The sequence below is a fragment of the Tyto alba genome, unplaced genomic scaffold (assembly GCF_018691265.1).
Source record: "Tyto alba isolate M040663 unplaced genomic scaffold, T.alba_DEE_v4.0 Super-Scaffold_36, whole genome shotgun sequence".
NCBI lineage: Eukaryota > Metazoa > Chordata > Aves > Strigiformes > Tytonidae > Tyto > Tyto alba.
In genome coordinates this window covers 1,042,424-1,070,138 of record NW_024881311.1, presented here as the reverse complement: position 1 = coordinate 1,070,138, position 27,715 = coordinate 1,042,424, and the positions used below count along the sequence as shown (strand labels likewise).

The 27,715-nt window shown below is 55.0% G+C and overlaps 1 pseudogene; it reads left to right on the top strand.

The window, feature by feature from the left end:
• Window positions 1-20: 20 nt before the first annotated feature.
• LOC122154280 lies at window positions 21-27,715 on the top strand (annotated as a pseudogene).

Here is a 27,715-nt window from a genome sequence, read left to right as displayed (position 1 = left end):
GTGGGAAGAGCTTTGCCCTCATGCCCAGGGCCATGTCCAGTGCTGTCCAGTGAGAGGGGCGAGGTCTGCTGAGTGGGAAGTGCCAGGAAACAGAGTTGTCAACACCGGGCTCTGTTCAGAGGCAAGAGCCCCTCCTGGTGCTGCTCTGAGGGGAGGGCAAACAAGAAGCCCCGTGCTGGGGGGTGTGGGGTTTTCCCTGGGAGCTGGTGTTAAGGTCTCCCTTATCCCAGTGGGCTGGGTTTCTCCTTTGCCAAGTGCCTTTAGGTGGCTTTAGCCTCCTCTTCCTCCCCCATTCTGTTGTAGAATCCCCAGCTCTGTCCTGGAGGTGCTGGAGGGAGTTCAGACCCCAGTCCCACAGGGCATGGCTCTTGCCGTCAGCACTGCTGTGTACCGCCAGGTAAGGGGAGCCTGCGTCCTGCTGCTGGCCTGGGGCCCACACGTGTCATGCCATGGAGGGGAAAGAGCTGCTGGCTGGCAGGGCAGGGCAGGGCAGGGCAGAGTAGGGCAGGGCAAGGTACGGTGGGCAGGGCGGGGGGCAGGGCAGGGCAGGGCAGGGCAGGCGGGGCAGGGCGGGGCAGGGCAGGGCAGGGCGGGGCAGGGCAGGGCAGAGTAGGGCAGGGCGGGGCAGGGCAGGGGAGGGCAGGGCAGGGCGGGCAGGGCAGGGCAGGATGGGCAGGGCGGGGCAGGGCAGGGCGGGCAGGGCGGGGCAGGGCAGAGTAGGGCAGGGCGGGGCAGGGCAGGGGAGGGCAGGGCAGGGCGGGCAGGGCAGGGCAGGATGGGGCAGGGCGGGGCAGGGCAGGGGGGCAGGGCAGGACGGGGCAGGGCGGGCAGGGCAGGGCAGGGCGGGGCAGGGCAGGGCAGGGCGTCCCTCCACCGGGACCTTCCTGCAGGCCAGGATCACACCAGGATTTGTGATCCTTAGGGCTGCAGGAGGCCTGACCCTGGCTGTTTGGAACGGGCCCGAGGGGCAGCCCAATTCCCACAGCAAGTTCCCTCTTGGCCAAGCCACAGGAGCATTCCGGAGTGTCGGCACCCTAAGGACTGCCTTTCAACACTGCTCAGCCTCAGCTCCCGGGCTGCTGCAAGCCTCTGTGTGCCCAGGGCCACTGTGGGTGGGCTGGGTTTTGGCTGTGGGTCCCGTGCCCAGACCCCCAGGGAGAGAGAGAGCAGAGAGCACCGTTTGGTTTCAGTCCCTCTCAGCACTGACGCAACTTTCTCTAACACGGACCTTGTTCCCACAGCTCTCTGATGTGAGCCGGGAGCCTGGCCCGGCCCGTCAGGCAGTGCTGTGCCGCTGCATTGTGCCTCAGGGTGAGGAGAGGAGGCTGGGCGATGCCCCGCTGTGCTGTGGCAGCTCTCTCCCTCTCCTTGGTGGCTGCTGGTAAGTGCCTGTAGCCGGGGCAGTCGCGTGGGGGGTCCTGGGCTGCACCATCGGACTGGTTTCCCCAGAGGTACTATGGTCTCTCGGCTTCATGTGAGCTCCTGGAGCTGTGTGCTGAGCTGGTGGGGCCCTTGGGTGCTGGTGCTGGGTGGCTGTGGCTGAGGAAGGGCTGGAGGTGTTGGGTTTGGGTTCCTCGATTAGGGGGAACCCAGCTGTGGTTTAAGCTACTCTGGAGAGGGCTAGTAAATCCCCTTTCTGTTTTCTCTTCCTTTCTCCTCTGGCCAGCAAGCTGAGGCCACCTCTGAGCAGGGAGGAAAATCACAACCTGCTGTCAGTGTGCTGCCAGAGTGTCCTGGTCTGTGCTTCCGAGGAGCAGGTGAAGAAGGACAGAAAGACAGTGGGGCAGCTGTGAGCATGCGGGTACCCCCCGGCCAGTGCCTCCCACCTCAGCGCACCCTGACAGCCCCCGGGATGCAGAACCTCAGCTCTCCTTTCCTGATTTTAGCTTCTGCACGGGAGAAACCTGGAAGATCTGAGCCTGCTCAGAGAAACCCTTCTGGAGGCAGAGGTGACCTCCACCGGCTTTGACTAAGTGGTCCCTGTGAGTAGGCATGGGGCAACAGGAAAAGTGTTGGGGGCAGAGAATCGAGGCCTTAGCAGGTGATAGGAGGTGGATGCCTTTGCTAGAGGAAAGTGGGGCTTTGGCTCCTTGCTCCAGGGCTGTGCATCTGGCCGGGGCCAGGGGCTGAGCTGTGGCACAAGAGCCCCCAGCCACTGCAGCCTCAGGACAGGCAGAGAAGTGGGTCCTGATGGAGGGAAAGCCAAGAGCCAGCCCTGAGCTGGGCGAGAGCAGCCTGGGGGAAGGCTGGAGCGGGGAGATGCTGACAGGGAAACAGCACCTGGCTCAGGGCAGAGGCAGCAGGAGAGAGCGGGGCAGCGAAGGCTGCAGTGCCAGGGCTTGGTGGGCTGGGGGCTGTGCCAGGAAAGGGCCAGAGAAGAAGGGAGAGGGATCTCAGGGAGAAAAAGATTCCTGTTATGAGAGAGGTGCACCTTGCCCCAGGTCCTGAAGGGCTGGCTCACCTCAGCCAAGGAACAGGAACGGGAGTGAGCCCTGCGGGTCTGTGCCCACATGCTGGGTGCTTGCAAGGAGCGACTTGAGCTCATGGTGAGTAGGGACGCCTGTGTGCCCTGGTGTCCCGTTCCCATTCCTGGCCCCAGAAGGGAGCCCTGCCTGATGGGTGCTGGGTTTCGGGGCTCCTGGGATTATGGGGCACCCTTCTGTCTGCCCCTCTGCCCGGTCGCTGCTCAGGGAGCAGGGTGGGTGGTAGAGGCGAGCGGGTGCTGGGGCTGCCTGCGACCCTTTTCCTGCTGCTCTCCCCTGCAGAGAGGATGTCCTTGCAAGCAGTTCAGCTCCCTGGTGGGGTTGCTGGGGTTTCTGATCACTGACTGCCTGGCCACACCGCCAGAAGGCATTGGTCTGCCTTGGCTACCTTCTGCAAGTGCAGGGTGAGGAGAGCGGGTGCTTCCCAGCTTCGCTCAGCCTGATCCCTCCGTTCTGGCCTGGCACCACGGGGGTCCCACGGGTCAGGGCCCCATCCCCAGCAGGGCAGGGGGAGGCAAGGTGCTCAGCTGGTTTTGTGTCCCCACCCCATTAGCCTTCTGCCTCCCCGGCCATCTCGGGAAGAATCCCTGGGAGAGGGTCGCTGAGTCCCACCTCCCTGGGGCATGTGTGAGGCTGGGTGGTCTGGGCCATCCCTCACGGCTGCCTGAGAGCAGGACATTGTCACCAATGCTGGCGACTGTTCCCCTCCACATCTGTCCCCCTCCGCGTTCCAGGAGAGACAGAAGGTGGCCAGACAACGCGCTGTGATGAGGTCCCCAGCGTTACAGAGCGCGTCTTCCCTCTCGCTGCCTGCCTTCAGCCTGGAGAGACAGGCAGCTACCCAGGCAGTCTCCAAACTCATCCCTGCCAGGGGAGAAACCTCCTGCTGAGCACAAGAGAGGAAACCAATGTGCTGCGCAGAGCAAAGTGGGCAGGGAGGAGGGCTCTGAGCTGCAGGCCCCGAGCCTGCTGCAAAGGGTTGTGTTTGAACCCTCTCCTCTTCGGGCAGCAGGGTCTGCCTGTGCTGAGGAAGTCACTGGGAGGTTTCCTGCCTCCCAGAGACGCTGGTGGTCTGTGCGGGAATAGGGGACGCAGCTGCTGGGAGCAGAGGCTGCTGGAAGCCTGAAGCCCCAGCAAAGGGTTCAAGGAGGAAGAGGCCTCTCTCCAGCCTGGGATTTGTCAGCCATTTATCAGGCTGGGGAAATCCTGCTGCCCCGAGTTCAGGAGGGCCCTGGGTTTCCCTGTGGCCTCCACTGCCACCGCTTGGGTTTTCCTTTATCGGTATCTGGGGCCAGAGATTGAGTTTCCGTAGATGTGACTTCTCTTTTCTCCTGGTGGTTGTTCCGGCCCAGACCATGAAGGTGGTGCCTCAGGCAGATGAGATCAGGTGCCTTTGTGAGGAGCTGAACATCCCAACACTGAGACTGTGGTGGAGACCTGTACCAAAACGGGAAAGGTAACTGGCCCCAAACGAGCGGGGTGGGGGCCCAGCTCCTGGGGTCCTGCACATCTCTCTGCTCCCCTCCAGACTGTCTCTCTGTCACCAGAGCAAGCTGCCGGGACAGGTGTTAGCAAGTAGCAGGAGCCTTTGAGGCAAGAGTTTCCCTTTAGGCGCGATGGAGCAGATACCATGATGTGTGTGTGTGTGTGTGTGTGCACGTCTGTGTGTGAGTGCTCTTGTCAGAATACAGATTTGGTATCTCAGCAAGCAGCATGGGGGAGACACTCCCACATGGGTTAGCTGCATCAGATGTAAACAGCACTGTACGCACAGCAGGAGGGTCAAGTGATTGCCCTCTCCAGGGCTGCTGAGCTAAGAGTCCCGTCAAGCTTCCTTTCCTTCCTGAATTGCTGGAGCAGAGCTGGGACATGGTCTGTCCTCTTCCTGACTTCTCTCCAGGCTGTTTGCAAATCATCCCTCCAGCACGGGCTACAGACTCTCTGACTGCCGTCCTGGACAGCTTGCTGCGTGGCCACCCACAAGTGCAAGAGCAGCCTGGAAGTGGGTGTTTGTCTTCCTGGTGGAATGCAGAAAGGAAATACTCCAGGAGGTAACGGAGACCTTTTTCTCCATTTGACTTGGTCTTTTCTCCTGTTGGCTGTTGCAGTACACCTGCTCAGTTGGCATGGGCTCAAGAAATGCTGCCTGTGTGCTGAGCTGAGGGGCTACTGATGGTTTGAGTCGTGCATCAGCACCTGCTCCAGCTGGCACCTGCTCCAGCTGGTGACCAGGATGGGCACTTCTTGTCCAAAGTCTCCCACTGGTCCAGGTCCTTCCCATGAGTGAGGCACTAGGAGGTACCAACCTTGCCGTTCCTCTCCTCCTCCAAGGTCACTCACAGTCCTCCCTGCCCTGGGACCCACTTCACGCTGCTCACTCTTCCCTGGTCCCCAGTTGCCTCTACTCTGAGCTTTGCTGGGCACGCTAGGTTTTCCACAGGTGGGACACTTGTTCATTGTTCTCAATGCTTTCCCCAGCTGTGGTGTTACCCAGCCTGCGAGCTGCCCTTCCTTTCGCCCCCAGTTGCTGCCCGTTTGTAGCCTGGGAGCCTCTGGCCTCGTGCTGTGCCTGCCCTGTCGAGGCTCCTGTTCTCCTCCTCCGCTGGCGCTGGGCTGCGCTCCCCTCGGGCTCGAGGGGCACCAGTGGCTCGCGCAGCCCAGGCTGCCTCCGTGGCCGTCCGCCGCTGACAGAGGTGGGTCCCCGTGAGGACAGCCATGGGTGGCAGCCCCAGGGTCACGCCCAGCTGAGCTAAAGCTCACCCAGCCGTAAGGCCGCTGCTGTTGGAGCCAGGGCAGGGTGTCTCTGCGCTGTCCCTGCAGGGCCCACGGCCGCTCTGGGCAGCGGGAGCGCCGCATCCGTGGGCTGCGGGGTCACCCTTGCTGCTTCCCCAGGCACAGAGCAGGTTGTGTCTGCACCACGGGCCAGAGGTAGGCAGCCGTGGGAGGAGCTGGGATCTTCCCCGGGAGGAGGGACCTGGCTGGCTCTTTGTCCTTCTCACAGCCACTGCTTCTAGCTGTGAAAGGCTCAGACAAATATCCCTTCCTTTGGGGGAAGAGCCTCTGTGTGGGGAAGGGGTCTGTGCTTTGGGAAATGAGGAGGGCAGAGGCAAGGGAAAGTGTCCCTGGAGAGCGGGGTTCCTCTGGAAGGAGTCACATGCCCTTGCAAAGGTCCTGCACGGCATCTTCAGGCTCTCGAAGAGCATGTCTGGTTTTGGTCTTGCATTGCTCCAACATGGGGAGAGCTCCTCAAGCGCCGGGTGTGAACTGTCTCAGTGTCCTCTGTGTGACACAGGGCACGCAGCTGCGCATACGGTCGGGCCCAGGCACACCCAGCGACCGAGGCTGCTGTGTGAGTGCCCGTGTGTGTGTGCGTGTGTGCGTGTGCACGATTGCCAAGAGCACACTGGGCTCCAGACGTGCGTCAGGGTCAGGCAAGGTGGAAGGGGTGAGGTTTTGGGCTGGATCTGGACACTGTGTCAAGGGCTTGGGCATTGCTCATGTGCCGAGTGACTGCGTCCGGGCCCCACAGGGCAGGGTAAAGGACGCACTGAGCCTCTTTCTCCTCATCTTCCATTCAGGTGCCCCAAATCCTCAACACCCTTTACAGCTCCATGCAGCAGAGCACCCTCAGGCCCTTCCTGCTCCATGCAGTGTTTCTCCTCGCCCGCTTTCACCGGGTGCCCGTGATCAGCTGTCTCCTCCAGACAGGTCTGCCCATGGGCAGGTACGTGCACTACCCACTTCCCCGCTGCAGTCCAGGTGACCCTGCGGCTTGCTTGCTCTGGGCGGGTCTGGTTGAGAAATAGGTCTTTTTTTTTTCTGCCTGAACAGTCTGGAGTGTTGCAAGACTGTGTGCCTGTGTCTCTGCCGTGAGTGGGGCTTTGTAAACCCCATTGCAGCGGAGGAGGTTTGAGGGCACTGCAGGTCTGCGAGGAGATGGGCTCAGGGGTGAAGGTCTCTTCCCTTCCAGTGACACGGTGGAGGTGTGGAGGAGCCCGGGAGAAGCATCTTTGGGATTCAGATCCTGAGGTGCTTAGTGGAGAAACTGAACAGAGCAGGAGAGGAGCACCTGGGGACTGACTCCTCCGCCTGTGAGTGGCACAACCATCGGACTGCTCCGGAGACTGACGGCGAGTTCAATGGCAGACACGTTTCTGCAGCTTTGCATCTGCTTTCTAACTCGTACCTCAGCGCAGGGGAGTCGGGTGCCCTGTGCCCGAGGAGACTCCCAGGGCGCTGTGCTGGGCCGGCCTCGAGGAGTGTGGGGAGCCGGGACAGTTTTGTGCTCCTGAGCCACAGTCTGTCACAGAAGTACAACTGCGGGCAGTAACCCCCCCTCCCCACCCCAGGCAGGTGGGGGAACCGGGCTGGTGGGAAAAGGCCTTGCCTGAGCAGGTGGTTCTTGGTCATGGTTCTCTGCAGATCAGCCGTGCCATCTCCAACGTGGAGCACAGAGGAGCTCCAGCAAGTGCTTCCCCACCTCCTTCCCAGCCTCCTGAGGTGGGCCAGTGAAACGCTGGGCGAGGAGAGGCTGCTTTCCCCCATGGGCAGCTGGAGACAACTGTGCCTCAAGGGCCAGGTGCCTGAGCAGAAGCCGTGCAGGTAAGGAGCCAAAGGGGAAGATGAAGGGCCCCGGGCCCCTGCAGTGCCGAGGGCTGCGGCAGCCCTGGGAGCTGAGTGTGCCCAGTACCGGGCAGGCGACGGAGCTGGGCGTTCTGCAGTGGCAGGCATTTGTATGAGTCTTGATCTCAGAAAGAGATGGTGGAAAAAATGCAGAAAAATATTCTGGGGAGGACAGAGCTTGGATGCAAGTTACAAAATCTTGGAATATAAAATGTTTGGCATAATGGTATGTGCAACCATAACTGCAATGGTATCTGCATCTGCAGTGGCATTGCCCACTGCCATGTCATCTTAATCTGTAATGCTATCTGCATCTGAAATGGTATCTACATTTGTAATGGTAGTTAGCATCTGCCGTGGCATCTGCATCTGTCTACAAGTTCCAAGTCTTGGAACATAAGCATACGATTCTTGGCTTCTTTTTGTTTTTCCTTTTTATTCTGCCCCATCAGAAGAAATCATTGTCAGGGTCTCAGTGCATTGAGAGAGGAGGTGTCACTCTAACTAGAACTTAATATTCCACAAGCTTTTTTTCTTTTGACTTCCACTTTTTCCCATCAGCTACACTCCTATGCTCTGGCCGCTCCATTTCCTAGAGCCAGGGACAGCGGGGGTGTGCTGACTTTACTGGTTTAGATATTGCCTGGCTCACGGCATTAGCTGGGGGATGATGCCCCGCCGTGCTGTGTGTGCAGCTGTACCGGTGTCGGTACCTCCGTCGGTGTGTGCAATGCTGTCGAGAGCTGCGGTGGGATCAGTGTCTGCCACGGCCTCTGCATCTGCAACGTCCTTTGAATCTGCCGTGGCATCTGCAAAGCTCTCTGCACCTGCAGTGCTGTGTGTGCTGGGGGGTGGTGACGTCACTTGTGGGGGAGGAAGCTGATTGGTCAGGAGCAGCAGTGGCACTGAGGTGCTGGGTGCCCGCCGGTGCCGGCACAGAGAGAGGAGGGGGGGGGCAGAGGAGAGGCGGGTTGGGGGCCAGCGAGGGGCCGGCAGCGAGGTGATGGCTGGGGCGGGGGCTGGTGAGGTCACTTCTGCCAGAGGTGCTGATAGGGTAGGAGCAGGCAGGTGTCCTAATGGACCTCCAGATGACCTGGGCTGATGTCACAGGGGGAGGCACTGCGTCACAGGGAGGGCTCCCCGTACCACGGCAGGGGCGGCACTTCCCGGGAGGCCTGGGCGCTGCTGGGCACTGCGCAGGGGCTCCCCACCGCTGCCCTTTTTTGCTGCTCCACAGCCAGGAGCAGGATCGGGAGGCAGCAGGGAGGTGCTGGGGGACCCTCGCTGACAGGCGGGAGAAGGGGAGCACATCAGAGAGGAGTTTGGGCAAGGAGCTGGGAAGGGCGTCCCATTTCCTGAGCCGAGTGTAAGCAGCAAGTGCGATGGAGGACTGCTGCGCCATGGCCGTCAGCTCAGAGCTCAGCTGCTTGTTCCCCACATTCCTGCAGCTCTCCACCAAGGAGGAGGGTTTCGGGAGCTCCGAGCTGAGGAGTCACACGTGGGCTGTCAGCTGCCAAAAGCAGGGGGACAGTGTGGCTGCCAGCACTGCCAGGTCACGGTGCCTGCACTGCCCTGAAGACCAAGTCTCTCGTGGGCATAGGGTGGTGCCCCCAAAAGGGGAATGATTCAGGGTCAGCTTCCTCTGGGAGCTGGCAGTCTGCACTGGGGGCACAGCCCAGCTCCACAGCCATGGCAGTGTTTTTCTGGGCTGTTTGTGTACCCCAGCATCTGTCAAGCCCCAGGCAAGGAGCTTGCTGAGTGTGTGAGCTGGACAGCCCAGAGCCTGACACTCCCTTCCCTTGCTTTCCAGCGGTCGTGGCTATCTGGAGAGCTGTGCCCAATTACGCCCTGAGGCAGCTGAAGTTGGGCAAGGTGGGCTGGCGCCCTGGTGCCCCTCATCCTGAGAGCCTGGGCCCCAGGGAGAAATCCTCCCTGAGCATTCCAGCAACACGGCAAGACCACCCTGTGTGCCCAGAGCAGCTTCTTGGCCAAGCAGGAGAGCAACCAAGTCCAGAGCCAGCCTGAGAAAGCATTCGGCACACCCCAGGGCTTCATGCTTCCCTGTGGAGGGACTAAGCAGAGACAGGGGATGATGCTGGGCCTGTGCCAAGGATGTCTTTTTGTCTTTTCCCTGGGCAGTGTGTCCAGGTTGCAGGACTCAGAACCTTTGCTATGGTCCAAGAGCTATTCCGTGGCAAATGGGAGGTGCTTGTGGTTCAAAGAAAGACCTGTCTTCCAGCTGGACAGTGGTGAGTTATGGCTCCAGGAGCGTGCGTTCGCCACAGTGACTATCCCTGGTGAGAAGGCAGTGGCCGCACTCCCCTTTCCTCCTCCATGTCTAGGGGCTCACGTGCTCTCTGCTCCTTGGAAAGGGCTGGGAGAAGTAGGTAAATGCCTCTGAAGGTTGGGGACAGCTTGAGCTCCCCAAACAAACCACTCCCTAAAGGCTGTTTTTATAAACAACCTTTTCTCTAGATTTATGTAATGAAACTTAAATGGAAATGTGGCCTGCTGTGGCAGAGGCAGTTCCTCCTTGCAGGTGTTGTCAGGATCAAGCCCCTGAAGTACAAGCAGCTATCATGAGACAACTTCTGCCTGTGACACGTGATGGAGAACTGTGTGCGTGTGTGTCACCTGGCACTAAGTGGACAGACAGGTTCCTTTAGGGATACTTGGTAGAATGCTAATGACACTAAATTGCAGTTATAAGTGAGTTTTATTTTCTTAACAAGATACTATGGCTAGTTATAGCAAAGAATTTACGCTTAGAACAGCATGGGATTTCTACAAGCAGAATCAAAGTAGTACAACTGATAAGTAGTGTGATACAGAATTTATAATACAACTATCAACAGGATCCTAACTGAACTTATGATTCCTAATCAACTGGACCCTCGGCAGATCAGGTCAAATCTTAATACATGGTTTCCGTATCAATATAACAATCACAATCTAGACTCAGAAAGCATATAAAAGGAGGAGACTCGCTCAGTCCTGGGAGGAAGCAGATGACGGTGGAGGTGTCCATCCACCGAGGGGTCATGAGTCTCACTCTTCTACATCTGTTTGGGTCCATGTTTCTTCTTAGGACTTGTAAATGTTGTTTTATTAGCAGTGCTCTTTCTACTATTATATTTCTCTGTTCAGATGAGGAGGAGGACGAGGAGGAGGACGAGGAGAAGAGAGGAGAGGAGGACGAGGAGGAGGAGTAAAATGAGGAGGAGGAGGAGGAGGATGAGGAAGACGAGGAGGACGAGGACGAGGAGGAGGAGGACGAGGACGATGAGGAGGATGAGGACAAGGACAAGGATGAGGACGAGGATGAGGGAGGACGAGGACAAGGAGGACGAGGAGGAGGACGAGGAGGACGACAAGGAGGAGGAGGAGTATGACAAAGAGGACGAGAAGGACGAGGAGGAGGAGGACAACGAGGAACAGGAGGATGAGGAGGAGGAGGATGACAAGGAAGATGACGGAGGAGGAGGGGGACGAGGTTGAGGAGGAGGACGAGGACGAGGAGGAGGAGTATGAGGACGAGGAGGAGGAGGATGAGGTGGAGGACGAGGACGAGGAGGAGGATGAGAAGGACGAGGAGGATGAGGACGAGGAGGCGGACGAGGATGATGATGAGGAAAACGAGGAGAAGGAGGAGGAGGAGGATGAGGAGGAGGAGGAGGATGAGGAGGAGGACGAGGACGAGCACGAGGATGAGGGAAGGACGAGGAGAAGGAGGACGAGTGAGGAAGAGGAGGAGGAGGACGACGACGACAAGGAGGAGGAGGAGAGGACGACGACAAGGAGGAGGAGGAGGACAGGAGGAGGAGGATGAGGAGAACGAGGAGGACGAGGATGACGAGAAATAGGAGGAGGAGGAGGGTGACGAGGACGAGAAGGGGATGAGGATGAGGAGGATGGGGATGAGGAGGAGAAGGAGAGAGGAGGAGGAGGAGCAAGACGAGGAGGAGGAGGAGGAGGACGAGGAGGAGGACGAGGACGACGAGGAGGAGGACGAGGAGGAGGAGGACAAGGAGGAGGACGAGGAGGAGGACAAATAGGAGGACAAGGAGAATGAGGACGAGGATGAGGATGAGGAGGACGAGAAGGACAAGGACAAGGACGAGGATGAGGACGAGGACGAGGAGGAGGAGGAGGAGGAGGAAAACAAGGAGGAGGACAAATGGGAGGACGAGGAGGAGGACGAGGAGGAGGACGAGGACGAGGATGGGGACGAGGAGAATGAGGACGAGGAGGAGGACGAGGGCAAGGACGAGGATGAGGACGAGGACGAGGAGGAGGAGGACGAGGAGGAGGAGGAGGAGGAGGAAAATGAGGAGGAGGAAAATGAGGATGAGGAGGACGAGGACGATGATGATGAGGACAAGGACGATGAGGACGAGGAGGAAGACCAGGATGGGGAGGGAGGAGGAGGTGGAGGAGGAGGAAAATGAGGAGGAGGAGGAGGAGGAGGAGGTGGAGGAGGAAGACGAGGATGAGGACAAGGAGGACGAGGACGAGGAGGAGGACGAGGTGGACGAGGAGGAGGATGAGGAGGAGGAGGATGAGGATGATGACGAGGAGGAGGATGATGATGAGGATGATGATGAGGAGGAGGGCGAGGCTGAGGATGAGGAGGTGGACGAGGACAAGGAGGACGAGCAGGAGGACGTGGAGGAGGACGAAGAGGATGACAAGGAGGAGGAGGAAGAGGAGGAGGATGAGGATTAGGAGGAGGAGGATGACAAGGAGGAGGACAAGGAGGAGGAGGATGACGAGGAAGAGGAGGAGGAGGAGGGGGATGAGGAGGAGGATAAGGAGGAGGAGGACGAGGACGAGAAATAGGAGGAGGAGGAGGAGGACGAGGACAGGGAGGAGGAAGAGGACGAGGACAAGGAGGACGACGAGGAGGAGGATGATGAGGAGGATGAGGGCGAGGAGGAGGAGGACGAGGAGGAGGAGGAGGACGACGATGACAGGAGGACGATGAGGAGGAGGAGGATAACGAGGAGGAGGAGGACAACGAGGAGGAGGATGATGAGGAGGACGAGGAGGAGGCGGATGATGAGGAAGAGGAGGAGGAGGAGGGGGATGAGGATGAGGAGGATGAGGAGGACGAGAATGAGGATGATGGGGACGAGGAGGAGAAGGAGGAGGAGGAGGTCGAGGAGGATGAGGAAAAGGAGGAGGACAAGGACGAGGAGGAAGAGGAGGACGAGGAGAACGAATAGGATGAGGAGGACTAGGAGGAGGATGAGGAGGAGGAGGAGGAGCAGGATGAGGAGGATGACGAGGATGAGGAGGAGGAGGAGGAGGAAATCGATGAGGAGGATAACGAGGATGAAGAAGAGGACGAGGAGGAGGACGACGAGGCGGAGGAGGACAACGAGGAGGAGGAGACAATGATTAGGAGAAGGTTGACGAGGAGGAGGGGGAGGAGGAGGAGGAGGACGAGGACGAGGATGAGGAGGAGGACGAGGGGGAGGACAAATAGGAGGACGAGGAGGAAGATGAGAAGGACGAGGACGAGGATGATGAGGAGGAGGATGAGGATGATGACGAGGAGGATGAGGAGGAGGAGGACGAGGATGAGGAGGATGAGGACAAATAGGGACGAGGAGGTTGACGAGGAGGACAAGGAGGAGGATGAGGAGGAGGACAAGGAGGACAAGGATGAGGATGACGAAGATGAGGAGGAGGATGAGGATGAGGAGGAGGATGAGGACAAGCAGGACGAGGAGGAGGTCGAGGAGGAGGACGAGGAGGAGGACAAGGTGGAGGACTAGGACGAGGAGGAGGAGGAGGACGAGGAGGAGGATGAAGACAAGGAGGATGAGAAGGACGAGGGGGAGGACGAGGAGGAAGAAAAGGAGGACAAATAGGAAGACAAGGAGGAGGACGAGGAGGACGAGGAAGAGGACGAGGAGGAGGACGAGGACAAGGACGAGGAGGAGGGGGAGGAGGAGCACGAGGACGAGTATGAGGGGGAGGAGGAGGACAAATAGGAGGACGAGGAGGAGGACGAGGAGGACGAGGGCGAGGATGATGAGGAGGATGAGGAGGAAGATGAGGAGGAGGAGGACGAGGAGGAGGAGTAAAACGAGGAGGAGGAGGAGGAGGATGAGGAAGACGAGGAGGACGAGGACGAGGAGGAGGAGGACGAGCACGAGGATGTATAGGACGAGGAGGAGGAGGAGGACGACGACAAAGAGGAGGAGGATGACGAGGAGGAGGAGGACAACGAGCAGGAGGATGAGGAGGAGGATGAGGAGGAGGATCATGACAAGGAAGGAGGAAGAGTAGGGGGACGACGACGAGGAGGAGGAGGAGGACGAGGAGGATGAGGAAAAGGAGGAGGACAAGGAGGAGGACGAGGATGATGAGGAGGAAATCGATGAGCAGGATAATGAGGACGAGGAGGAGGACGAGGAGGAGGAGGATGAAGAAGAAAACGAGGAGGAAAGCGAGGATGAGGAGGACGCGGACGATGATGATGAGGACGAGGAGGATGAGGACGAGGAGGAAGACCAGGATGAGGAGGAGGAGGTGGAGGTGGAGGAGGAGGAAAATGAGAGGAGGAGGAGGACGAGGGGGAGGACAAATAGGAGGATGAGGAGGAGGACGAGGAGGAGGACGAAGAGGATGACAAGGAGGAGGAGGACGAGAAGGAGGACGAGGAGGACGACAAGGAGGAGGAGGAGGACAATAGGGAGGATGAGGAGTATGAGGAGGAGGAGAACAACGAGGAGGAGGAGGATGAGGAGTACGACGAGGAAGAGGATGAGGATGACAAGGAAGAGGAGGGAGGGACGAGGACATGGACAAGGACGAGAAATATGAGGAGGAGGAGGAGGATGAGGACGAGGAGGGGAAGAGGACGAGGACGAGGAGGAGGATGAGGAGGAGGAGGAGGAGGAGGTCTACAGGGAGGAGGAGGACGACGAGGAGGAGGAGGACAATGAGGAGGAGGATGATGAGGAGGACGAGGAGGAGGCGGATGATGGGAAGAGGAGGAGGAGTAGGGGACGTGGACGAGGAGGATAGGAGGACGGGAGGATGCGGAGTATGGGGACGAGGAGGAGAAGGAGGAGGAGGAGGTCGAGGAGGATGAGGAAAAGGAGGAGGACAAGGACGAGTTTGAGGACGAGGAGGAGGAGGATGAGGAGGACGAGGAGGCCTAGGAAGAGAATGAGGATGAGGAGGAGGAGGAGGAGGAGCAGGAGGAGGAGGATTACGAGGACGAGGAGGAGTACGAGGAGGAGATAATCAATGAGGAGGATAACGAGGACGAGGAAGAGGATGAGGAGGAGGAGGACGAGAGAGGAGGAGGACGACGAGGATGAGGAGGAGTAGGAGGGGGACGAGGATGAGGATGAGGAGGAGGACGAGGATGAGGAGGATGGGGACGAGGAGGAGAAGGAGGAGGAGAAGGTCAAGGATGATGAGGAAAAGGAGGAGGACAAGGAGGAGGACGAGGAGAACGAGGAGAACGAGGAGGATGTGTAGGACTAGGAGGAGTATGAGGAGGAGGAGGAGGAGGATGAGAAGGATGACGAGGATGAGGAGGAGGACAAGGAGGAGGAGGAGGAGGACTAGGATGAGGAGGAGGGACTAGGATGAGGACGAGGAGGATGAAGAGGAAGAGGAGGACGAGGATGAGGAGAACGAGGACAAGGAGGACAAGGAGGAGGACAAGGAGGAGGACGAGGAGGACGACAAGGAGGACGAGGAGCATGAGGAGGACAACAACGAGGAGGAGGAGGATGAGGCGGAGAAGGAGGAGGAGGAGGATGACAATGACGCGGAAGATGATGAGAAGGAGGAGGACGAGGATGAGGAGGAGGACGACAAGGAGGAGGAGGATGAGGAGGAGGATGAGGAGTAGGAGCACAAGCACGAGGATGTATAGGATGAGGAGGAGGAGGAGGAGGAGGACAACGAGGAGGAGGATGATGAGGAGGACGAGGAGGAGGATCATGATGAGGAAGAGGAGGAGGAGGAGGATGAGGAGGATGAGGAAAGGAGGAGGACAAGGAGGAGGATGAGGAGGAGGATGAGGAGGAGGACGAGGAGGAGGAGGATGATGAGGAGGAGAATGAGGAGGATGAGGAGAAGGAGGAGGAGAATGAGGATGTGGAGGAGGAGGAGGCGGACGAGGACGAGGATGAGGAGGATGACCGGGATGAGGAGGAGGACGAGGAGGAGGAGGAGGAGGAGGAAATCGATGAGGAGGATAATGAGGACAAGGAGGAGGGCGAGGAGTTGGAAGACGAGGAGCAAAACAATGAGGAGGATAACGAGGATGAGGAGGAGGACGAGGAGGAGGAGGGGGAAAACGAGGAGGAGGAGGACAACGATTAGGAGGAGGAGGACGATGACGAGGAGGATGGGGTGGAGGAGGAGGAGGAAAATGAGGAGGAGGACAAGGATGAGGAAATCGATGAGGAGGATAATGAGGACGAGGAGGAGCATGAGGAGGAGGGGAGGAAAACGATGAGGAGGATAACAAGGACGAGGAGGAGGACGAGGAGGAGGAGGAGGAAGAGGAGGAAAACGAGGAGGAGGAAAAAGAGGATGAGGACGATAATGATGATGATGAGGAGGAGGAGGATGAGGATGAGGAGGAAGACCAGGAGGAGCAGGAGGAGAGGGAGGTGGAGGAGGAGCAAAATGAGGAGGAGGAGGAGGAAAACAAGGAAGAGGAGGAAAACAAGGAGGAGGAGGAAAACAAGGAGGAGGAGGAGGAGTAGGAGGATGAGGAGGGGAGGATGACGAGCATGAGGATGAGGGGGAGGACGAGGAGAAGGAGGACGAGTAGGAGGAAGAGGAGGAGGACGACGATAAGGGGGAGGAGGACGACAAGGAGGAGGAGGATGAGGGAAAGAGGAGGAGGAGGATGACAAGGAATAGGAGGAGGAGGGTGATGAGGACGAGAAGGAGGATGAGGATGAGGAGGATGGGGATGAGGAGGAGAAGTAGGAGAAGGAGGTGGAGGAGGATGAGGAAAAGGACGAGGACGAGGAGGAGGACGAGGAGAACGAAGAGGATGAGGAGGACTAGGAGGAGGATGAGGAGGAGGAGGAAGAGGACAAGGATGAGGACGAGGAGGAAGACGAGGACAAGGAGGAGGAGGAGGAGGAGGAGGAGGAAACCGAGGAGGAAGAAAACGAGAAGGAGGAGGACGAAGATTAGGAGGAGGACGACGATGAGGATGAGGAGGATGAGGAGGACGAGGAGGAGGAGGAGGAGGAGAGGAGGAGGAGGAGAAGCAGGATGAGGAGGATTACGAGGACAAGGAGGAGTACGAGGAGGAGGAAATCAATGAGGAGGATAACGAGGACGAGGAGGAGGAGGGGAAAAGGAGGAAAACGATGAGGAGGATAACGAGGACGAGGAGGAGGACGAGGAGGAGGAGGACGATGAGGAGGAGGAGGACAACGTGGAGGAGGAGGATGACAAGAAAGAGGAGGAGGAGGAGGGGATGAGGATGAGGACGAGGACGAGGATGAGGAGGATGGGGACGAGAAGGAGAAGGAGGAGGAGGTCAAGGAGGATGGTGAAAAGGAGGAGTACAAGGAGGAGGATGAGGACGAGGAGAACGAGGAGGACGAGGAGGACTAGGAGGAGGATGAGGATGAGGAGGAGGAGGATGAGGAGGATGACGAGGACAAGGATGAGGAGGAGGACGAGGTCTAGGAGAACAAGGAGGAGAATGAAGAGGAGGACAAGGAGGAGGAGGAGGAGGTCTAGGAGGAGGACGAGGATGAGGATGAGGAGGAAGACGAGGACAAGGATGACAAGGAGGAGGATGAGGAAGAGGACAAGGAGGATGACAAGGAGGACGAGGAGCATGAGGAGAACGACAACGAGGAGGAGGAGGATGAGAGGAGGAGAAGGAGGAGGAGGAGGATGACGATGACCAGGAAGATGAAGGAGGAGGAGGGGGACGAGGACGAGGAGGAGGATGAGAACAAAGAGGACAAGGAGGAGGAGGACGAGGAGGATGAGGAGGATGAGGAGGAAGACGAAGAGTAGGAGGAGGACGAGGACAAGGATGAGGAGGAGGACAAGTTGGAAGACGAGAAGGAGGAGGAGGAAAGCGAGGAGGACGAGGAGGACGAGGAGGATAAGGACAAGGAGGGGAGGACAAGGGGAGGACGAGGAGGAGGATGAGGAGGACAAGGACGTGGACGAGGAGGAGGACAAGGACGAGGAGGAGGACAAGGACGAGGAGGAGGAGGAGGACGAGGAGGAGTATGAGGAGGTGGAGGAGGAGGACGAGGACGAGGATGAGGAGGATGACCAGGATGAGGAGGAGGATGAGGAGTTGGAGGAGGAGGAGGAAAACAATGAGATCGATAACAAGGACGAGGAGGACGAGGAGGAGGATGATGATGAGGAAAATGAGGAGTAGGAAAACGAGGAAGAGGAGGACAACAATTATGAGGAGGAGGACGAGGACGATGACGAGGAGGAGGGGGAGGATGAGGAGGAGGACAAATAGGTGGACGAGGAGGAGGACGAGGATGATGAGGAGGATGAGGATGATGATGAGGAGGATGAGGAGGACGACGAGGATGAGGATGAGGAGGATGACCAGGATGAGGAGGAGGATGAGGAGTTGGAGGAGGAGAATGACCAGTATGAGGAGGAGGACGAGGAGTTGGAGGAGGAGAGGAGGAAAACAATGAGGAGCATAACGAGGACGTGGAGGACGAGGAGGAGGATGATGATGAGGAAAACGAGGAGGAGGAAAACGAGGAGGAGGAGGACAACGATTAGGAGGAGGAGGACGAGGACAATGATGAGGAGGAGGGGGAGGATGAGGAGGAGGACAAATAGGAGGACGAGGAGGAGGACGTGGAGGACGAGGATGATGAGGAGGATGAGGATGATGACGACGAGGAGGAGGACGAGGATGAGGAGGACGACAAGGAGGAGGAGGACGAGGAGGAGGAGGATGAGGATGACGAGGAAGATGAAGGAGGAGGAGGGGGACGAGGATGAGGAGGAGGACGAGAACAAGGAGGACGAGGAGGTGGACAAGGAGGACGAGAACGAGAAGGAGGACGAGAACGAGAAGGAGGACGAGGAGGAGGACGAGGAAGACGAGGAAGAGGCGGATGAGGGGGAGGACGAGCTGGAGGACGAGGAGGAGTACAAGGAGGAGGAGGAGGAAGACGAGGAGGAGGACGAGGAGGATGAGGACGAGGAGGGGGACGAGGAGGAGGAGGACAAGTAGCAGGATGAGGACGAGGAGATGGACAAGGAGGAGGACGAGGAAAGAATATATTTTATAAAGATTGGCTTCATTCATTTATAACAGCAGTATCAGACACCGGCCGTTTTGCTGCTGAGAAAAATAACTCTGTGCTGGGCAGAGCAGCACAGCGGGGGCCTGCACAACCACCCCGTTGCACGAGGACCCTGCACACGTGTTCCTATTGAGGAGCGGAATCACGACTTTACAACCAGTAAAGTTAGAGAGTAGGTATGTTTATTCATCACTGGGCACGGGGGAACCATTCCTCCACAAGCGTGCGTGCCCTGGAGCCAAAAGAGGCTCCTTTTTATTGTGTAAAACGTTACATATTCATTAACTCCAATACACATGCATCACAATTCTGGGGATAGGGAGGGAATATTACAATCAGTTCCGGGAAATCATTAACATATTCCCCCCCCCCCCCCCCCGCCAAGTCCCTCCCTGCCGCACCTGCGCAGTGCTCCCTGGTGGTCGTGGGCAGGGGTCTGCAGATGAAGGCTCGTAGTCTTCTTCACCGTGTTCACTACCTGACCCTTACTTCTGCACCAACTCAGTCCTGTGGTCACGTACACCTTGTCCTTCAGGTCTGGGCTAATTTGCAGCTCCTTTGTCTTTCTGGCTCAGTGGTTTCAGTTCCTCTCTTATCTCAGGGACAAGAGATCCCAGCGGTGGCCCGTCCTGTCTTCCTTCCAGTCACTCACACGGCAGTTGCCGGCCTTTGATGGAGGCCACCTGGTGAGCAGCCCCCGAGGGGGGCTATCGGGTTAATGTTTCCTCAGATCACTATTGCACGAGGGCCCTGCACACACCCCCACGTTGCACGAGGACCCTGCACGGGCATCCCTGTCGCACGCGGCTCTTTGCACGCCCGCTGCCCTCACAGCAGGCGCCGTGCGCATGCGTGCACACTGGGGCCGGGACTACAACTCCCGACGTGCCTCGCGCGGTCGGTCGGTGGAGCCACGCGCTGATTGGCTGTGAGGGGGCGGGGCCGCGGCGCACGGCGGGGCCCGCCCACTGGCAATGGCAGCAGAGCAGCGGGACGGGTAGGAGGGTCCTGTGGAGCCCAGGAGTGGGGCTGAGGGGGGCTCCGTGCCTTGGGGGGGGCTGTGAGCATCTGGGGAGGGGGCTGGGGGGACTGCGGCCCCCCGGGGGGCCTGGGAGCGGCGGGTGGGCCCCGGGGATGCCAGGGAGTGGGGCTGGGGAAAGGCTCGGAGCCACTCGGGGGCCGAGGAGTGGGGTGGGGCGGGGGCGCTGCGGGCGGCCCCGGGTTGGGGAGTGGGGCGGGGGTGCTGGGGGGACTGGGGGGGGTGCTGGAGAACGGAGGGGGGGCTGGGAGCCGCCGGCAAGGGCTGGGGGAGCCCCGAGCCCGGGGGGGCTGTGAGCCGGGGGGGTCCCGCCCTTTCCCTGCCCGCCCCAGGCCCCAGCCCGGGGTCCCGGCCGAAGCCCCTCGAGGAGCTGATTTGGCCGCCCCGAGGGACGGCTGGGGGGGCAGCCCCGAGCTGCTCGGCTGGGGCCTCGTTCTTGGGGCAAGAGGCAGCGGGGGCCTGCGCAGCGCTGGGAGTTGGCGCTGAAAATCCCAGCTCGGGGGGGTCGGGGCTGCTTCCCCCTCCCGGGCGGCTCCTGCTCCGCCAATTCCAGCCAGCAGCCCCGCAGCTTCATCCAGGCTGCTTGGGGTTGTGCTCTTCTTCAAACGCCAGTTGCAGAAATCAGGCTAGTGTTTGAACAGGTTTTGGTCGCTGTGATGACTGCAACAGGCTTCAAAGATGGACCTCAGCAATTCAGTAGTCCCAGACCTTCCCTTTGTGCCTTTAATTAAGGAATAATTTGAAAACTGATGAAAACTAATGGGTGTTTGGGCCGTGCAGAGTCTTTCTTTGCATGGGGGAACAGATTTGGGTTTTCTTGGCTTAGTTACTGTCCATGGAGGCAAGGAAGGAGAAACCAAGCAGCAGTGATGTCTTTTCTTTAGATTTAAGACATGCATAAAAACACCTAACTAAAAGAAGCCAATGTTAAATTGTCTTGTTTAATGTTAGCAGGAAGCTGATGGGACTATCCTTAAATCAAAACTGATACAAAACAGAAATGTGTCCTAAGCATCTTCTGTGTGTAGTGTCACCCTTAGTGGATTTCAAACCCTTTAATTTCCTGGTGATAGGTTATAAATGTTTAGGGCAATGCAAATAAGTTGTATTAAGATGGTAGCAACTTGATTATTTTCTTATATCCACAAATGTTTTTAAAAAAGTAGTTGGATTTCTAATTGTTGTGGTTTAGGCCTGATTGGCAGCCAACCACAACGCAGCACCTCTCTCTCCCTTCCCCTCCGGCAATGAGAAGGGACAGAGAGCCAGGCTTGGGGTTCAAGATAGGACTGGGATGGGGGAAAATCCCCCTTTTATGATCACGAGCAAAAGGCAGACTCGTTAGGGGAAGGAAAAAAAGAACATACATTTATTACAGACACTAACAACACATAACAGAGTAGGACAGTGAGAAGCGTTGCCACATCTTGAGAACACCTTCCCCCCACCCCTCCCTTCTTCCCGGGCTCAGCTCTGCTCCCGATATCTCTACCTCCTCCCAGTGGCGCAGGGGCAGGGAATGGGGGGTGCAGGCAGTGCTGCCACTTCCTTCATCTTCGGTGAGGGGAGTGTCCAAAACTTGTTCCCCCTGCTCCATCGTGGTCCCCCTCTCACAGGAGACAGTCCTCCACAAACTTTCTCTGACTTGAATTCCTCCCACGGGCCGCAGCGTTCCCCACACTGCTCCGTCATGGGTCACTAACTTCCTCCGACTGGAGTCCCTCCCACGGCTGCAGCCCTTCCCGAGCTGCTCCGGCGTGGGACTCCCCCGCATGCTGCAATCCTCCCAGCACTGAATTACAGCAGTGGGGCTGCCTTTTCCCATGAGACCCCGGCCTTCTTCAGGCACAGAACCTTGATCAGCCGAGCAACAGGCTGTAAATCAATGTCTGCTCCACCGTAGATCTGCATGGGTGGCAGGGGGGGCCGCCCTGCCGTCTCACCACAGGATACAGGGGGGTCTCTGCTCTGGCACACCTCCCCCCTCCTTTCTTCCTCCGTTCCTCCACTGACCTTGGTGTTCACACAGCTGCATCAACTCCTCCTCACAAGTCCGACTGCCCGTCACCACGTCCCTTCTTAAATACGTTATCGCAGAGGCACAGCCGATTGGCTCAATTTCCAAACAGAAGTGGAGCTGGCTTGGAGCTGGGGGAGCTTCGAGAAGCTTCTCCCAGGGGGCCGCCCCGATAGCCCCTCCCCTGCACCAAAAAACTCCACCACTCACTCCAACCCAGGACACTAATTTAGGTCAAGTTATCTAAAAATCATAAGCAGGACTTTTTTTTTTTCCTCATTTATATTAATTCTGAGTAAAAGAGCAGAAGTTGATTTGGAAACCTGTAAGCTGAAGGGTGTTTTCCAGTGAGGTTTTGGTTTGTTTATTTTTCTTTTGCTTTTGTGAAGTCCTCAATATTATATTTTCTCCCTCATTATTTCCAGGCTGCAGAACCAGCCTGAAAGGCACGGTGGAATTACTTTTCCCATTAGCTGGTCTCCTTCTAAGGATATAGATCGCATCCATACTCAGAAGCCAGTTGCAGCAACGAAGCCGTTTCGGGTATTTGAAGAGGAGGAAGAACTGAATCACCAGTAAAACGAGACTGTAAAATTTGTTAACCTCTTGGGTTTTCAGGACAAACTTAACATGAGTTTCCTTTACAAGCTGGTGGTTCTTGGTAAACTGAATAACTTGGTCAAAGAATGGATTTCAGAATTTGGTGAGAGCAAGGTAAGGGTTTTTTATATGCTCTTGTCAAAACAGCTGAGGCCTTTTTATTTCTTTTAAAGGCCATACTACTAGGATTTATGCTGAAGTGGAACTTTCAACTTTCTTCTAAAGTATTGAGGAGAGCTGTAGTAACTGCCGTTGAAATAAGGTAGAAAAGGTACTACAGTTCACAATCTTGAAGTCCCTGGGGCACTGAATAAATGTGTGAAGTGGCTCTGTGGGTTGACTTGTAGCAGCTAACAAAGCTGAAACAAGGATTGTGGGGTGAGCTAGATGGGAAACGGGCACTAATCTCGCCCCAAACAGCCTGCAGCACCCAGTGTGGTTTGAAACTATTGCACTAGACTTGACCTTTGCAGAGATTGTGTTTATTTATGTGCATCTGCTGTGGGGAAGACTAATAATAGGTCTTAATTTCTGTAAATTAAGGACTTAATTTCTGTAAAAAGGACTGATACATTACTCATCTCTTTTTTTGAGTTGCAAGCACTCATTTCAAAAAACAGTAGCAGTCTATTAGACTAACAACTCAGTCTGGGAGTGAGAAAACACTGTTTATGGAGCTGTTGTAGTCTTTCTAAAGAGCCCGTATGCTACCTAAACTTGCACATAGGTCAATGTGTATCTTATTATAAAGTAAACACTTTCTCTTCTACACACAGAATCTTCCTCCTTCAGTAGCAGCAGCAAATGTTGGTGGCAAAATATTTACATTTGGTTCTTACAAGCTTCGAGTACACACTAAAGGTAGAACTTCTTTGTCCAGTCATAGTTCTGATGTTTGAAAGTGACTTCCAACAATAACAGAAGAAATGGAATCTCTTTGCAGGTGCTGACATAGATGCTGTTTGTGTTGCTGCTAGACATGTAGAAAGATCGGATTTTTTTCAGTTGTTCTTTGAAAAACGGAAACATCAGGAGGAAATAAAAAACCTAACAGTGAGTAAGCACTCTCCGTGATAATCGTGCAACTTCTACAGTAAGAATGTTCATGTTAAAGACTTATATTGGTAGAGGATGTCTTACAAGACAAAACTTTAAAATACATTGTTTCTGAGTCCCTTCTAAAATGCTATCTTATGCAGCATGAAAATGCTGAAGTCAAGCTTTTGGTTCCTTTCCCCAGTGGCTGTACACCACGTAAGAATCTTTGTGGTCCGCTTCTCCCCTGCCCTTGGTTTGAGAATGAGTGAGCTGTATCAAAAAGCAAGGCTGTCCCTGGGAGCCCTGCTTTCATCTCAGGTGCAGTAAGGGGCCTGGACATGCACGCCGGGGGAGGAGGGGGCAGCCTGAAGACTCAGGAAGGTGACGGTGATGTGGAAAGGCTCCTGTCAGTCCCTTGGCCGTGCTGTTCCTCTGGACAGACTTTAGGAGCTCTCGTTCATTCTCCTCTGGCCATGTTCCTCTCGGCTCCTCAGCCTGAGCCTTTGCGGCCGGGACGCACACTGTCAGCTTTCCAGAAAGTTCCCAGGGGCTGTGCTGGGAACATACAGAACTGCTGTGTAAAATGCCCCTCGGGTGCATGCATTGCGTACCTCGCAGGTAAAACTGAGCTCCTGGGAAGTGCTTCTCAGCCTGGGCTTCCTCACGCAGACGTTTGAAAGACTTCACGTGCATAGCTACGGAGCCTTTGTTTAGGTGACTGTCACCTGAAAACAGACTCTCAGCGGGCTGTGGCACAGTTCTGACAAGTGCTCTACAAAACTGAAGACTGTGCCAGAAGGTAGCTGACAGCATCTCAGGCACGGTAGAAAATAAAAGAGAAGACTAGTGCGCGCTGTCAAATGTGGACAGAGTTGGTTAGATTTCTCTGGATGTTAACCAGCAGTAAGATAGCTAGAGAAATCTCTTTTCTTCCTCACTGCCAAGGTAAGTACCTTACAGCCACTGATCCTGGTGGCTCATTGTGCGCTGTTTGTTCATTACAATCCATGATCAGCCTCAGAATCTCTTGGCTAAATAGCTTTTTAAAGCCAGTATTAGTTTTAGGCTTTAAAAAGCCTAAAGTATTTACAGTATTAGTGCTCTACTGCTTGCAGCTTACTACCAATTTTTTTGGTTTGGAAGCAAGTCAGTCTTTATACCAAATAGTTTAGCAGTGTAAATTCTGTATTTTATCACAGTTTAGGGAAAGATCAAAGTAGCAAGAAATACTTTCTTACACAGTAATCCTCTCCTTTACAAGCAGTTGAAGATACGTGTGTATCAGTTGTCAAGTTTGAGTTTGATGGCATCGAGGTAAGAATTTTGCTTTTTTTCTTTAAGTAAGGATTTTTTTTTTTTCTTGCTTTGGAATAGGACAACTTTTCAGGGACTTGTGACCTTGCTATTTTACAAGGTTTTTGGTACCTGACAGTGTATTTAGGAAACTGTGATTAAACAGCCTGACCACAGCCTATCCCAGGAGAAGGCACTGCAGTAAAATGGGAGCTGATAGGAAAAGAAGCCCCTAGGAAGCCTGGCGGGCACGGGAACATCAGGGACACCTCTTGCTAAGCCTGTGCTGCAGGCCAGGGTAGCCCACTGGAACAGCAGTTATGTCACAGGGATTGTGCAGCGTGGGAGTAGAGGCAGTGTCCCTGCCAACCCTCCTGAGCTCTGACAAACCAGCTTTCTGCAGGGGGACGGGGATAGTGTAGCTCACCGTATGGATCATGTGAGCAGACTGAATGTTTTGTTGCAAATCAAAAATGAAGTGGTTGTGAGACAAACGGTCTGGAAGATGAAAAGTGAAAGCCCCCATTTGACTCCTGCCCAGGTTTGTCAGCTGCAGGAATCCTTGTATCTTGAATGCATCTCACACCGTGAGTGCAGACCTGCATGCTGTAGTACCTCAGCACGTTACTGCTCGGTGTCACTATCGCCAAGACCTTCAGTGACCTTCTTGTGGCCTCTCTCTGGTACAGACATTCACAGAATAATTTTCTTGCCTCAGACTCTACTATAGACCAGATGCTTTGGGATCAAAAGGGCTTACCGCAGAAAGGAAATGCTCTCTCCTTTGCTGAAGTGTAGTTGAGGTGGCTGAACTTGCATCTTAATTTTATGATTTATGTTCTCTTTTAATGGAAGATGGAAATTGAGAGTAATCTTTTCAACTTAAAACCCCCTTCCTTTCCCTAGCTTAAAAAGGCGGGATACAGTGACGGTTTTGTAAATAAAATATGGAACTTCTAGCAATTCTCTTGAGTTTTCTGGCAAGTAAATCTCTCGGGACATGTATCTGTAGTCACATAGGTCTAAATACAAATGTTAACCACTCTGTAGTCTTGACTAGCTTTTCCCCCACTGATGTGCTGTTTGAAAATGATGCAGCATTCTAACTCACACTTGGCACTTTTCCCCCTCTTAAGATGGATCTCGTGTTTGCCAGACCATCTGTGCAAACTTTTTCTGATAATCTTGATCTCAGAGGTGACTCATGTCTGTGAAGCCTGGATACGAGATGTATGCGGAGCTTAAATGGTAAGCATATTTACACTTCTTTAAAAAGAAAGTGTTACAGAGCTTGGTATAGAATGCACATGGCACAACCCATCGGTTTCTGTACAAGTTGCAGAAACTGATTCCTGTCTACTTGAGATCTGAGGAGGTGGCAAGTGGGCTTAAATTGAGATGCTTCAAGGAGTTGTGTGTTTAGATAGACCTGTATCTCATGTTTCTTTGATCAGGGTGTGTGCATTGTTCTAGTTCGCCATAGAAACTGCTTCAGATGAATAGGTAGAGCATTTGATAGAGAAGAATGTGTGGTAATTCATTAAAAAAAAAATATATATATTTAAAATACCTGAAGCCTAACTTACTCACTGTTTAACACTGACTGGTTTAATTGTTCCCTGCTGTCGAAAGAAACAGCTTTTGGAATCCTCCAGAAAGGCCTTATTAAAAATTGTATTCTATAAACTGTGAAAAAGCTGCTGAGGGCATCAGTTACCTGGAGTGATACTGAATGTTGCATGTAATCTGTAATTTTTAAGGAAATACAAAGCAAGCAATCCAAACTTGTTTTCATAGGCTTGAACAATGAACTGTGAGCTATTGATCCAGGATAGCATAAAACTGACTTGTACCCGTTACTAGGAACTGCTGCACTTCAACTTTTTTCTTAGAGGCTGCAGAGCTACTGATGAAATACTGCATCCAGAGCCAAATGAAGAGAACTTCCAGCTCACTCTCCGTGCAATTAAACTGTGGGCAAAATGTGAGTAAGGGGATTGTTCATGATCTTTAAACTTTTCACAGGCACCTCGTGCTGAAAAAAGACCATTAGCAGTACTTCACCTTTGGATAGCTGTTTAAATGATGGCTTTTAAACTAGAACCTGTTCTTCAGTTTAGATTCACGGTCTGTCCGTGGGGTTGATTCGGTGTGGTTTTTAATGGGGGTAGAGTGGGGAGAAGAGGGGAGTGCCTACAAGACAAGGTGCTGCATTGCTTATCAGGAACCTGACTAGAGGTGATAAAAAGGCAAGTTAAGTATATAAACTTGATACGTAAGGAATAAGAAAATACTGTTTGCGTATGTGTCTAGAGCAAGTGCTACAAGAATGGTAGAATTTTTCGTAAGGGAAGTTGGAGTGAAGCAGTAGCTGTAGCAGGTAGGCAAATTCCAGAGTAGCAGTATTTTGGGAAGTGGTGTGGTCATGATTCTTCTGCTCATCACTGTTAAGGACCAACAATTTTGGCCTCATTGCATTGCAAAAGTAACTGACTTGGAGGCTAAAGTGTACTGAGTATTCTACAGATTGTGAAGTTGGTGCTGTAAATTTGAAGGAAGGTCCTTGGGTATTGAAGGACTGCAGGCTAATGACACGTACCCATTCTAGGACATGGCATTTACTCCAGCGTGCTGGGATTTCTTGGTGGGGTTTCCTGGGCAGTGCTAGTAGCAAGAACAGGTCAACTCTATCCAAATGCCAAGAAAGGCAAAGCCAAGAGGAGAACAATAACTGCACTCCCAAAAGGGGAGGAGCAAACTGAGGGAGGGCAACTCATCGGCCCCTGTCAGAGTTTCAACACTTGAGATAAACAGAAGAAATAAAATTGTAGGAAGTTAACAGTGGCCGAGAAGCAGATTATAAATCCATCTGATCCAAATCTCAGAAAGACTTTCAGTATTGATTTGTGTGAATACTAGACCGAGGCTGAAAATTAAGTGTTTGCTTCTGCTTTCCACGTCACGAGAAGATAACTTAAATGGGCTAAACAGTAACGAGAAGATGCTCAAGGCAATAGCAGAGCTTACTGGTTTCCTCCACTGGACCAACTGTGCAGTGAACCAGCTTAACACGGCCAGTCTAAGGATGTCACTGAAGTTGCTTAAAAAAAAAAAAAAAAAAAAACAGGTAAGTCCTTATCCTGGAATGTGAAGGCAGCACCTTGGCTCCCACACAGGGTGGCAGAGATGGCCCAGCAGGGTCATGTCCCGACGTTCCAGGTCAGATAAAGAAAGTGCTGGCTGTGTTTGTGGGGTCGGTTTGACGTATCTTTTCTGTTTTCTAGAAGCCTGGGGAAGGACGCGCTGTGCGGTA